The sequence below is a fragment of the Agelaius tricolor genome, unplaced genomic scaffold (genome assembly GCF_023055355.1).
Source record: "Agelaius tricolor isolate 1412-34295 unplaced genomic scaffold, bAgeTri1.0.p SCAF_23, whole genome shotgun sequence".
Taxonomy (NCBI): Eukaryota; Metazoa; Chordata; class Aves; order Passeriformes; family Icteridae; genus Agelaius; species Agelaius tricolor.
In genome coordinates this window covers 2146906-2159576 of record NW_027269283.1, presented here as the reverse complement: position 1 = coordinate 2159576, position 12671 = coordinate 2146906, and the positions used below count along the sequence as shown (strand labels likewise).

Sequence of the window (12671 nt, the reverse complement as noted above, 5' to 3'; positions counted from 1 at the left end):
CTCAACAACGCTGGCATTGAGCAGCTGGGGCTGGGAACACAGCCTGCCTGTCTGGGCAGCCTGCTGGGGAACACTGGGGCTCTCACAGCCCAGCTGGGCCAGATGCAGCCCCCAGCTCCAGCCAACAGCTGCACACACAACATCTGCACACTGCAGCCCTCCAGGGCACCTCTGCCTTGCAGTTCCTGGGGTCGCTGCATTTTAAGGCAATTAGACATGTTTAATTTGGTTTTAAGTGTTTAGCATTCACCCATTTGTTACCCTGAAACTTATTCTGCCTTTGCAGAGGAGATGTTAATGGAAATTGGTAAAGACAGGGATCTACATGCACACAAATTGTACAGGTTATGGATTTTTGTAGCCTCATAGAATCACAGAATGTCCTGAGCTGGGAGGGACCCCCAGGATCACCCATGGCAGCCCCAGCCCTGCCCAGAGCCCCCAACAGCCCCACCCTGGGCATCCCTGGCAGCTCCTGCAGCTCTGGCAGCCTCGGGGCCGTGCCCATTCCCTGGGCAGCACCCTCTGGGGAAGAGCCTTTCCCTGGTATCCAGCCTGAGCCTCCCTGGCACAGCTCCAGCCATGCCCTGTGCCTGTCCCTGTCCCAGAGCACAGATCAGAGCTGCAGACCCTGGTGGGATCTGAGCTCAGGCTCCTCTCCCCCAGCTGAACCAGACAAGTGACTTCAGGCACTCCTTGTGAAGCCCCTCCAGTCCCTTCACCCTTTTCCATTTCCATGTTCCAGCAAGATGGGAATGTCTCCTGCATGAGCCAAGAGAACAAACAGGGTGCCAGAGCCCCAGGGCTGCTGTGGCTGAGCCCTCACCCACGCTGCTGTGTATGGCAGAATAAACAGAGTGAGACCATATCTCAAAGCACAGGAAAAAGGTGACACCAGAAATTAAACTGCTCCTGCAGAGGTCAAGAACATGAGGAGCCATAAGATTGGACTGATTTTCTTTCATTTTTTTTTTTTCCCCTTCAGAATAATGTGCTGTGGGTGTGTATTTGTATTTTGGTGGCAGAGAAAAGGCTGCAGCACTGTCTGTACCAGGCAGTGAGCAAACACTGCTGAACCTGCCCTGAAGATCCTACAACATCAAAAAACTCTGTTTTATTGAAGAGAAAACAAATGCACACTTCACATATCTCTTTTAGCAACCTTAGGGTTCAGGATGCCAAGTGCAATAACATCAGTTGACACTTCCACAAGAGCACATGGTGAAGAGAGAAGAGATTTCAAGGGGAAAAAAAAAAGCACCTCAAAACCCTGAACCAAATATTGTGACTTCTCCCACGCTCCAGCAATGCTTGTGACATTTCCCAATGTGAAACCAAGCTGACATCTTCAGCCCACCCAGAACAGCCTCGACTCTTCCTTCCTTGCAGAGGAAGGAAAATGGGTTTTTGCTTCTTCTTTTCTTCCTTTCTCAGCACATATGTTCAAGATAAACATCTGAGGCTGTGGAGAAGCACCAACTTTTCGGTGTTAGTGGCTGCACAGCACATCATCTGGAGTTATGGGATGGGGTTTGTTAAAATGACATTGCAGGGAGCCAGCAAAGTGCTGCCTGATCTCTTCTCAGCAGTCCCAGGAAGAGATTTACTCTCTCTGGGCAGCCCATGGCAACAAACTTCATTTTTATTCCAGAAAGCAGATGTAGGGTTTATATTCCAGGAGACCTGTACACATCTATGCTAATTGTGCATAGCACAATATTTTCCTTGAGTAGTTTAGGAAACACTCTGATAAAGGGTAGGGAAAATTGGGGATTTTCTGGTACATTGGCAGCAACAAAAAGACAGCAAACAGTCATTTACTACTGATATTGTGGCTGCATGTGAGGTAGGTGAAGGCTGCTGAACATGAATTTAGGGGAAGAGCTGGTTTAGAGGCACACAGGAAATTCTGTTAGGGCACCTGTGGATGCCAATGCAGCCAAGCCAGGCTGGATATCAAATCCAGCTGCTTGCTGCCATCAGGAGCACAGCTCAATGCTCCTGGGGTGCTGGAGATGGCCCTGCAAACTGTCTGTGACAGCTGGAAAACCCTAAGGAGACATTCAGTGGGTTTATTAAGGTGTAATATGGTTTTATTTTCATTCCTTTGCAAACATGCAAGCCTGGAATTTGCTATTGTTACAACCAAACTTTCAGGTTTTACACTTACTCTGGAGAGCAACTGTTCATGCTGAGGACTGTGACATATTGACAAAGCCTAAATTCAGAGAGAGCCTTGGGCCCACCCTGCTGGAGTCAGTGTCATGCAAGAGCCACAGTGAAATGGAAAAAAGCTGAATTTTTTCAACAGAATTTTCCTCTGAGTTGTACTGTATGGATGGCTGTCACAGCTTTGTCTGTGCAGGAGCTGCTCATCAGAAAACATTCCTTCCATCAACACAAAAGGCTGAAATCAGGAGTGCTAAAAGTTGTCCTCTCTGGGTCAGAAAAAACCCTTACACTGGAGATGCTTAACAGGCAGAAATGAGACACTCGGGAATTGGATATCATCTGCTATTTCTCACAAACATGGCATTTAAAGTCAATTAAAACAAGCTCCTACCGACTCCCTGCACCCCCTGCTGTCATTCCAAACCTCCCTAAGGTCCCTCAGCAGAACCTGTTAAAAAAAATAAACCCCCCAACCTGAGCAGTTGACACACAGACCACAGGCATAAAAAGTAACACTCTGAAAGAACAATCAATATAATTTCCCATTAGTTGTCTTCACAGATTTGTCATTTGGGCTTTTCCTTAGCAGCCTTGAGGGGAAAATGAGAGATGTGTGTGACTGCACAGGAACTACAAAAAGTCTCTTAAAGGCATTTAGAGCTGCTATTGCAATCATTTCCTTTCAACAGATGAATGAACTGAGGACATTAGGCATGAAGAAAACTAATTTTCAATAGAATACTACCTATGCATTATGTTCCAGCTGGGTGGGTAACCTCTGGGGCTGGAGGGGCTGCCCAGAAGTCTCCAAGAGAAGTTTCCACAGCAGAGCTGGGGCACCTCACCCTGCTAAGGGAATGTGCTCAGGGATGTTCTCCATCTCCAACAGGGGCCAGGTGTGACCCTCTGAGGGCTCTCAGCTGTGCTTCATCCCCACAGGATCCCTTCCTCACCATCAAACTCTGCCCTGCTGCTGATGCCTTAGCATTTAGCTTTTCTATTTTTCAGATCCTGCAATTCTCTAGTGTGTAACTCTAAACTCCATACACAGTGTCAGAGAACTGGCTTCACATTTTGGGCAGACCCAATTCTTCTCCTGGCCTGGCAATCAAGGACACCTCACGGCCTCAGGTGTGAGGTGAGGAGGAGCTCAAACCTCACACAGACTTTACTTTGTTAAAGAAAACAAAGTAATATATTTGTTTAGCCCCCCAATTCACTTTTGTTTTCATCTCTCAGGCTCTGAGACATGGAAACCAAAGTGAATTGGGGGGGCCAAACAAAGTAAATTACTTCATTACCTGCAGCTGTAATTGGAGGATATGTAAATAGACCAAACCTGCTTGAAAAACTCGTGACCATTGTTCACCTTGGGTGTAGTCAGAGGCTTTTGACTGCCCAGGATGTACCTATTGAAGGTATTTCATAAATACCCACTTTTTATTGTCTCAATTCTGTCCAGCCTCTGCTTTAGGCAGCCTCTGCAGGGCATCACTGCATCCAGGGATTGCCCTGCAAACCCCAGCCACACAAGGGCTCCCATCACCAGTGCCCCCTCTGCTCCTGGCCAAGTGATGCTCTTACAGAACATCTCAGGCATGGCCCTAAAGAAAAACCCTAATTAGGGGTTTTCTTTTATTTAAACACTAATTTAGGGTTTAAATACAAAAACAGAGCAGAGTCAGAGCCTGGTTTAGTGACTCAAGCCACACAGCTCAGAGCCCAGGGTGCTGCTGAAGCACAGCCCAGAGCCCAAAACACTGCACCCACCCCACAGAGCCCAGGGTGACATTTGGGGTCTGTCCAGCAGCTCAGTTTGACAGAAAATGCTCACACACATTTTATCCTTCACACACCTCCCAGACCACCTCATACCTGGGATTGTTTTGGCCCAGGGGAGAAATATCCCAGACCACTCTGACCCTGCATGGCAGGGAATGCTGAATGCATCCTCTTCCCTACACAGCCAGAGACATTTCTGACACTACCCATCCATTCTGAGGGTTTTTTCTCCTTCCTAACTCTTCCTTGACAAATGATAAAAGCCTCTAAAACTACCTCTGCTAAGCACTATATACACATAAAATCTGTGCTGTTGGGCTTCTCCCGTGGCTCTGAGCTCCCAGGTCCTCATTACAGAGTCAGGCAAGGGCTTTCAAGAGCTGTAATTGCTGCCTAAGTGAACAAAACCCACCCTGAGCACGGAGGCAGAGCCTGCTGTAGGAAATGGTCAAAAAGAACTGGGTGGGAAAAAATAAAAAAGAGCAGATTAACTTAAGTAATGGCAGTTTCCTGAATTACTCAATGCTCAGAATGCTTAAAATATAATCTAGAACAGGGAATTTCTTTAGCATCTGCAGAATTTCTTTCACTGGCACACAGGTTTTCATCCCATTCCACCAGCTCCCACCAGCAACACTTTGGGGTCAAATACTGATGATCACACCCAGGTTCAGGGTTAAACACAGGGTTATAAACCCTGTTTATTCAGGGTTATAAACCCAAATTAGCAGGTGAATTAATAAAAGGAAATCACAAGTGAAATATTTTGAAAGATAGATCAATTATGTATGATATGATATCAAATGTGTTTTAAATTAGAATTAAGCTAACAGTGTAGATCTACATTATCTTCATCCCAAGCAGGTATTATTTCTCCATAATAAAAAGGAGATGCACCCCTGTGAAGCTGAATAAACCCCCCAAGAAGCCAATCCCTATTATCTTTCTCCTTTAGGCTTTGTTTTGAGCAGCAAGCTTCCTTTAACATCCTTCAAGACAAAGCATCATCACTCTGAGCAGGAGAAGAACAAAGCAGCTCCTTTTATCTACATCTCCACCTCTGAGTAAATATTCCATCACTGCTCCCCCTAGGAAACACCTTTCATCTTTGATTTAGGGATGGGGAAGGGCTGCTGTGGTCATGAGAGGAGCAGAGCTGCAAGGGCACCCTCGCTGCCCGAGATAAAATCCTGAGCAGGGACCCCCTGTCACCCTGTCCCTGCTCACAGAGCTGCTGAGGGCAGCAAGAAGGGCTTGGTGCCTCAGGATTGGAGCTTTTCTATTTTCCATCTATTTGTAACCCTGCAGTTCTGTAGTGTACAACTCTAAACCCCACACTCAGTGGGAGCTGCTGCTTTCCCAGTTTGGGCAGACACAACAATTCCTCTCCAGGCCTGGCAGTCAAGGACACCTCACTGCCTCAGGGCCCAGAGATGGAAACAAAAGGGAGTTGGGGGAGCAAACTTGGGGTAAATGACTTCATTACCTGAAGCTGTAATTGGAAGATTAACCCCCAATATCCAAATGGACCAAACTTATAAAAGTGTGAAAACCCAAACCCATGACCTGTGGTCCATTTTATGGGTGGATCTGGGGGGCTTTGTCTGTCCTGGATGTACCTGAAGGCCCTTCAATAACTATAACTGCTTTTTAGTCCCTTAATGTGAAAAGTGCACATTATATGGCTCTACACAGATATTTACTATATGTATTACGTTGTATTGATTAGTAGTGCTGCATTAACATCTTAATAGTATGGTAAATGTAGTTTTGTTGTTCAAATGTAACTTTTGTAGTTAAAATAGAAACTATGTATGTGGGATATTTTTTTAAAGAAAGGAATGAGGTACTTGCACTGAGATAGCAGCCACAGGACACCTGAATCTTTCAGAGAAAGAGAATTTATTGCTCTCTTATCAAGGTCTTCCTGCCTCACTCAGCCCTGAGACGCTGTCAGGATTCAGAGGAAGAAGCTGACACTGCCCAGACAGAATCCTGTGTTTGAATGGAATTTATGCATCATGGATGAGGTGTATGAATATGCAACAGGCTGTTGCTTTTAAGGGTTAATCCTCTGTTAACGTGGGTCCTTTTTCAGGCTTATTTTGCCCAGAAAGAGGTGCCCAGATTGTCCTTAACTCTTTGTTTTTATTGTCTCACATTGTCCTAAATCCTAATTGTCCAAATTATTATTACTCTAATTATATTACTATTTTAAAAACATTTTATTACTATTAAACTTCAAAAATTCTAAAAACAAATTATTGGCATTTTTCCCACTTAACTTTGTCTGACCTCTGTGTTTAGACAGCCCCAAAAGGCATCAGGCTCAATAGTAAAGTTTCTTTTTTCCCTTTCCCTCTGAGACAGCACTAAAGCAGAGTGCAGAAAATCCCAGTGTGTGTGTGTGTGGCTAGGTGCCATCTGCTCCCCTTTCCAGAGGAAGAGCCATGATATTTATATCCCCCAGAGTCCCCACATTAGCTGTGCATAAAGACTCTGCTCCTCCTGCACTGCTCTGCACAGGAATATAATGGCTGCAGAACAGATGGGGAAAACAATACAAGGATATTATTAGGACAAACCCACATTATAAGGAATGGTTCTGTTCCTTATATAATTACACCAGAGCAGGGAGGGGTTTCTAGAGGTGCTGCAGCCTCTGGAAATTTAAAATTTCCATAGAATCGGTCTTAAGGTTCCTTTATCGTAGAACAACAATGTTTTACCCTTAAAATGTTCCACACCTGTACTCTGAATTTTTTAAAAAGGGAAATACAGGAAAACAGCAGTAGTTTTTGTGGGCTTTTTCAAGAGTTAATCCATCACGAAGCAAAACGGTCATGGAAAATCAAGTGAGCCTGTTCTGATGGTGGTCTGCTCTTGCATCAGTCCATGACTAATTCCACAGCACCCACCTGCCTCTGTTTTCATGTCAAATGCTGAGTCTGGTACTTCTGCCCCCTCCCTCCCACTCTGAGCCTCTTCTGATACTCCATCCCAGAAGGAAAACATCTTGGTTCTGCAATGCCCTCCTTAATTCTGCTACTCCATGATGACAGAAAGGTACATCCAAGATACTGGGAATCTTGGCAGCTGCATAAAGGGAATAACTCTGCACCAGTGACAGCTCAGATGATGAGATATTTGCTAAGCCTAGGGAATGGCTTTGCTCTCTCCCAATCACTTCCCATTCTATAAGAGAAAGAAAAAAAAAATCTATTGCCCAGTCTAAGATTGGGAAAAGTTACAGCCCATCTTTACTGGTCATCAGCAGCTTTCAACTAATTCATGCAGAAAATTACTTAAAACACATCCCCCCATAGAAATGCATCTGTTTCTGATTTAAAATAAAGTTCAATTCCCATTTTTGAAAAGCTTTTATCTTCAGGAAATATGGAGGCTTCGAAGCTCAGTCATTTGCAGCTCATTTGAACATTAATGGAAAGAAGTGTTCCTCCACTTCAAACTATTTCCTCAGTCAATTAGACAAATCCTTTAAGTGGAGGTGGTGAAGCAGTTCATGTCCAGGAGCTTCATTAGTGCTGAATTCCCAGACTTGCATGGAGCTCACCCACACCAACAGGCACCTGAGGGCCATGCAGCTCCTGGGGCAGTGCAGGAGGGGCCTGGGGACAGCTGGGGACACCAGGGGTCAGGACAGCCAGCACAGCAATCCCAAACTGCTGATTCAGCAAAGGTCCTGCCTTCTCATGGTCACTGAGAAAACCCCCCCAGCAAATTTCCAGCCTAACAGCTCTGCCCTGTGCCCCTGCTGAATTCCCCATTGGCATCTGCAAACTGTTCCTGCTCCACTGCCCTGCACCTTCAATGGCACTGTCACCTGCACCTTTGTTTGTCCTGGTCAGCTGCTCTGCCCCTGGCTGTGGCACTCCTGGTTTGGATTGCTGGCACCAGAGCTGGCTGGGGAGCCCAGGAGCAGTGGGAGCAAGAGTGGAAGCAGAGTAGCTCCACACTGACAGAGCAAGAGCTGCATTTCACACTCTGTGAAGCTGCACTTCCAGTGTGGACAGCACTGAGAAATTTCTAAAAATAATTAGGGTCTCTCATGGGAAGAAAGAGGTTTGAACAGTATTTATAGAGAAACTCAGCTGGGAGGGGGAAAAAAAAAAGAGGAGTCCTTACTGCACAGTATTACAGCAGAAACCAAGTGAGCTCCTCAATAAAAGGTTCATTTTGAACCTTAATAAAAGGTTCAAAATCTAAAGCAAATTGGTCTCATCCCTTGTTTCCACTTTCTGCTCACCTCCAAGTGAGTGCAAGTCTTGAGAGCAATTGATAATTAACATCTTAAGACAAAATAGTTCTCTGAGTTTCTCTGAAAAGGCAGACTGCAGGTCAAACACAGCTAAAAAAAGAATATTATTTTTGAAGCCTCTTTTTACATGCTCATATTTATCAATTATGGAGAAAGTGACCCCACTGCTCTTTGTGGTCACACACCTGACAAAGCCTGTGGCAGATGGAGAGGAACCACTTGAGCAGGTTTCTTCTACATCCTCACACAGGATTTAACTCTCACATGGATAAAATTCAAAGATCTAAACATCCAAAGCCTGGTCCTCAGAGTCACCTGGGACTCCAACAGGATGCTACCTCTACCTTAATTATGTAGGCCCATTTCTGCAACTTCTGGGCACTCAAGTCCTTTTATTAATTGGCTTTAGTCCTTGGGCAAGAGAGAAGCTGTGTTCCCTCAGGGTATCTGCAAATAAATCACAAGACCCACGGCTCAGATTTGTCAGGATAAGCAGGTGCCTGCACACAGCACATTTCCAACAGATCCAAGAGGCCTCAGGTATCCAAGACTGGGCAATAAGTTGGTGAAAAAGGGCACAAGAAGCTCAGGGCAGGCTCACTCACACCATGAAACAATCCCTTCACAGGCAGAGGCAGGAGGAGCACAACCCAAGGAAGAGCTCAGAGGAAAAAATGCACGGCAAAACTGCTTGGTCTTGCATCCCAGTAAGGTTTTCCCCTTCCCAGGGAAGTCCAGGTGATCTTCAGACTCTTCCCATGCACCAGTTTAGTTAGAGGAGACATAAAATTCAAATCAACATTTCACTTTGTCTGTCTCCTTAGTCCTGATTTTGCTTGGAGGGTCCAGGGCAGCTGCCTGTGCTCACACAGCCTGGGAGCAGCAACACCCAGCTCACAGCATGGAATGAAAAGGGGAATGAAAATCTGCATTCAGGACATCCCTCTGGCTGCCCTGGAGTGCCAGAACCCTGCCAGGGGCTCAGAGACCCTGGCACAGAGCCCAAGACCCCTGGGACTTTGATTATCACCCATGGGAAAAGTTACCAACCTTATATGAGGATCTGCAAGCCACAAAAGTCTAAGTATAATAATAGTTAGTTTGTCATGGGGTGAAAAAATAGATTTTGGGGTTTTTAGAATGGGGTTCAGGGGGCAAGATGGAGGAATCTGGGCATGTCCAGCCTTTCTCCTTCTCCTTCTTGGCCTCCATCTTCTGCTGTGATGGTGGCACTTTTAGAGTGGTTTAAGGTAGAAGTTCACTGTCTAACACAGGTGATAGGTATTGGGAAGTTATGGTAAATAATGTACATGTAGTTTTTAGTGTAAAAAGATAACACCAGAGTGCCTCTGTCTGACCTGCTGAATGGACCTCAGCAGGGCAGGAGAAAGAATTTTATAGATAAGAAACAATAAACAACCTTGAGAATGAGAACTGAAGAGCTCTGACTCCTTCTTCAACTGCTGGGCTGGGAGAAGAGACTTTGTGACACATCTCAGGGTCACTGTGAGCAGCAAAAGCTCCAAGAGGGAGGAGCCACATGAACCCAAGAACCATCTTCAGGGGTGTCAGGACCCAGGGAAAAGCATCCCAAAGAGATATAACAACTGAAATCAGCCCAAAAGCATCCACTACATTTTTTTCTGTGTAAGAGCTCATATATCTGTTTTGTTTATTATCAGAAAGGAGTACAATATATTTCCTATCCCATAAAATACACATATAATTTTTGTGGTAATAAGACCCAGGAGAGGCATAAATATTCCCAAGGGTTTCTGCAGTTCAGGAGAACACTGTAAAACAGTTTGATAACTTGGAGATTATATTTCCCTCTATTCACCACACACACACACACACTTATAAAAGCTTGCCAAGGGGAACATTATTGATGCTTTATAACTATGAGCCAATAAACCTCATGAATTTCATTTATTTGAAGACTGCAATAGAAGCAGAAAGATAAGTAGCATCCTTAAATTTAGGATCATTAATTTAATCCCCACCCCCTAACACACACCAGCAAACTCTCTATGCTAAACCTTTTCATGGTTCTTTTCCCAGTGCAAGCAAAACCAGTCAATGCCATTTGGGAAGGAACATTACAAGCCTGTTCCACAGAGTACCCCTCCTGAATTATCCACAGCAAATGGCAATGAGATGTTTCTTGTGGCAGAGCTTGTGTTTTGCTCCCAGGAAGAATTCAAGGCTAGGATAGAGAGGAGAGTGGTGGTGGTGGGACAGGAGCAGCAGGAAAGATGGGCTGGGCTGCTGTTTCCAGGGGTTTGAGGGAGGAACCAGAGTCCTGGGGGAAGTTTTTCCTCCCAGGGGTCCTGCTCAGGTCTCATGCCCTTCATTCCAGCCACTGCAGAGGATCCAGCAGCTCTTTTCCTTGGGAAGCTCTGGCACACAGCACTGGCACCCTGATTTTTTAAGATTTTCTAAGCCTTCTGATGTTTACATTCTTGTAACAAACTTTCTCACATGCTTCCTGTAAATAACTCATTGTTTTGCATTCTTTTATAAAAGAAAAAATATTTGATAGACTGTTAGTTTGTCCAGTGTCATTGGAGAGGTGGCACTTTCATCCCCCAATCCACTGTCACTTTTAGCAAACTATAAATATTAAAGTCAGAAAATCAACTTCCCTTTTTTCACCTTGAGAACAGCAGAGTGTGTGCTCGTGTTGTTTCATGTCCTATAGTGACACTGCACCAAATGAGGATTTGAGTGGCTTGCAGAGCAAGTTCAGGACTAAGAGCTTCTCCTCCCCTCTCCAAAGCACCTACAAAGCTGAGAGAGGATTCACACAGCAGCAGCAGCACGGCCAGAGCATTCTGTTGAGGAATCATGAGATCAAACCTGCTGCAATAATCAGTATTTCTGAGATGCTGTTATCAAACACAACCCACCCCAGCCACCCTGCCTCGGTCACCTGGCTGATCTGTGGCTGATCTGCAACAGCACAGAGAGCATCAGCACTGCTGACAAATCTGCTCTGCATGGGGAGCAAAGGCAGATAAAATCCTTTCAACAGTTAAAGGCTTCAACAGAGAAGAAATAAGATGCCATGGAAGTGCCAAAAATCTATCAAAGGCAGGTTAGCTCTCATCAGTGGTGCTAAATAGGTATAAATGGACATGTTCAGCCAGGCAGAGACAGCCCTGTGGGGAGCTCAGCCAGGCAGAGGAGGAGGGAGCAGCTCCCCTTCCAGATGGGATAAGTTCAGCATCTGTTTTGTTCTCAGCCTTGAATGCCTAAATGCATCTTAAAAAAAAGTCACCAGTCTGCCTGCAGACAGACAGAAGGACATGTCCCATCAAACAGCACATCTGGGCAGAACTGACATTCCTTCACAGTTTGGACACTGCCCCCTGTTTGTCCTTGCACATTTTGAATCCAAACCCCTGGTTTATAAAACCAACTCCTTAGTTATTCAAGTTCGTCATGAAGCCTCTCTACTCAATCCTGGTGCAAAATTTAATGAGCCCCTTGACTCCTGATTTTGCTGTTTTAAATTTCTGACCTGTGAATCACCAATTATCTGCCTTAAAAAAAAAGAAAAGAAAAATAAAAAGAAAAAGAAAAAATAAAAGAAAAGAAAAAAAAGAAAAAAGAAATGACAGCTGCTGGGTCTGAAGCATCCCTGTATCCCAGCTGCTGCTGCTGCATGGTGCACCATTCCAGAAAGTGGAATGCTACCTGTGGCACCTCTGCCAGGACATAGGTAAAGTTCATTTATATCTGAATCATCCCCCAAAATCTGTCTCTGTGTTCTTGCTGCATACAAATGCACCTGCAGCAGTTACAGGCATTACAGAAGACGCTTATTTGTTCAAAATTAATTCACAAAATGGTAAACAATTCCTTTTCCCTACAATGACTAACCAAAAGCACAAACCATGCCTCACCCAAAATCCCAGGGCATCTCAGGAAATCTGATCCTGAGAAAATTATTTTGAATCAGATTAGGTGGGGGAATTCTGCTGCTCTTTGGGTGCAGCTTTCAAAGAACTTCTGCACCTCCAAAACACAATAAACAATACAAGAAAACCATTATTTTATTTAAATACACACCCTTAAGGACAGAACTGAAGCTCACACACCAAGATTTCACACAAATACAAGTGTTTGACACAGAAGTATCTCAAAAGAGAAATATAAATTGGCTGGGCCAGATGCTTAAATCAGGAACTGAAGTCTGATACTGCATGTGGGTACCTGTCCCGTGCTTCCCTCTTTAAATGCCCCTGTGTGAAACCAATCTTAGCTAATAAATAGAGAGCAGAAATCAATTAAGCCTTTTGACAACTAACACTGCATTACCCAACCCTAATGTTGCCTTTAATTCCTTTAAAAAAATTTATGACTATTCAAGCAAATAAGAAAAAGGCTAAAATTATACACATAAACACACAAAATTATGCCTTATTCTCAAAAT

General features: G+C 44.6%; 1 protein-coding gene across 9 annotated transcripts in view; it reads right to left on the bottom strand.

The window, feature by feature from the left end:
* Positions 1 to 12671, bottom strand: part of PTPRT (protein tyrosine phosphatase receptor type T) — a 487791-nt gene that overhangs the window by 441835 nt on the left and 33285 nt on the right. The gene's annotated exons all lie outside the window — the stretch shown is intronic.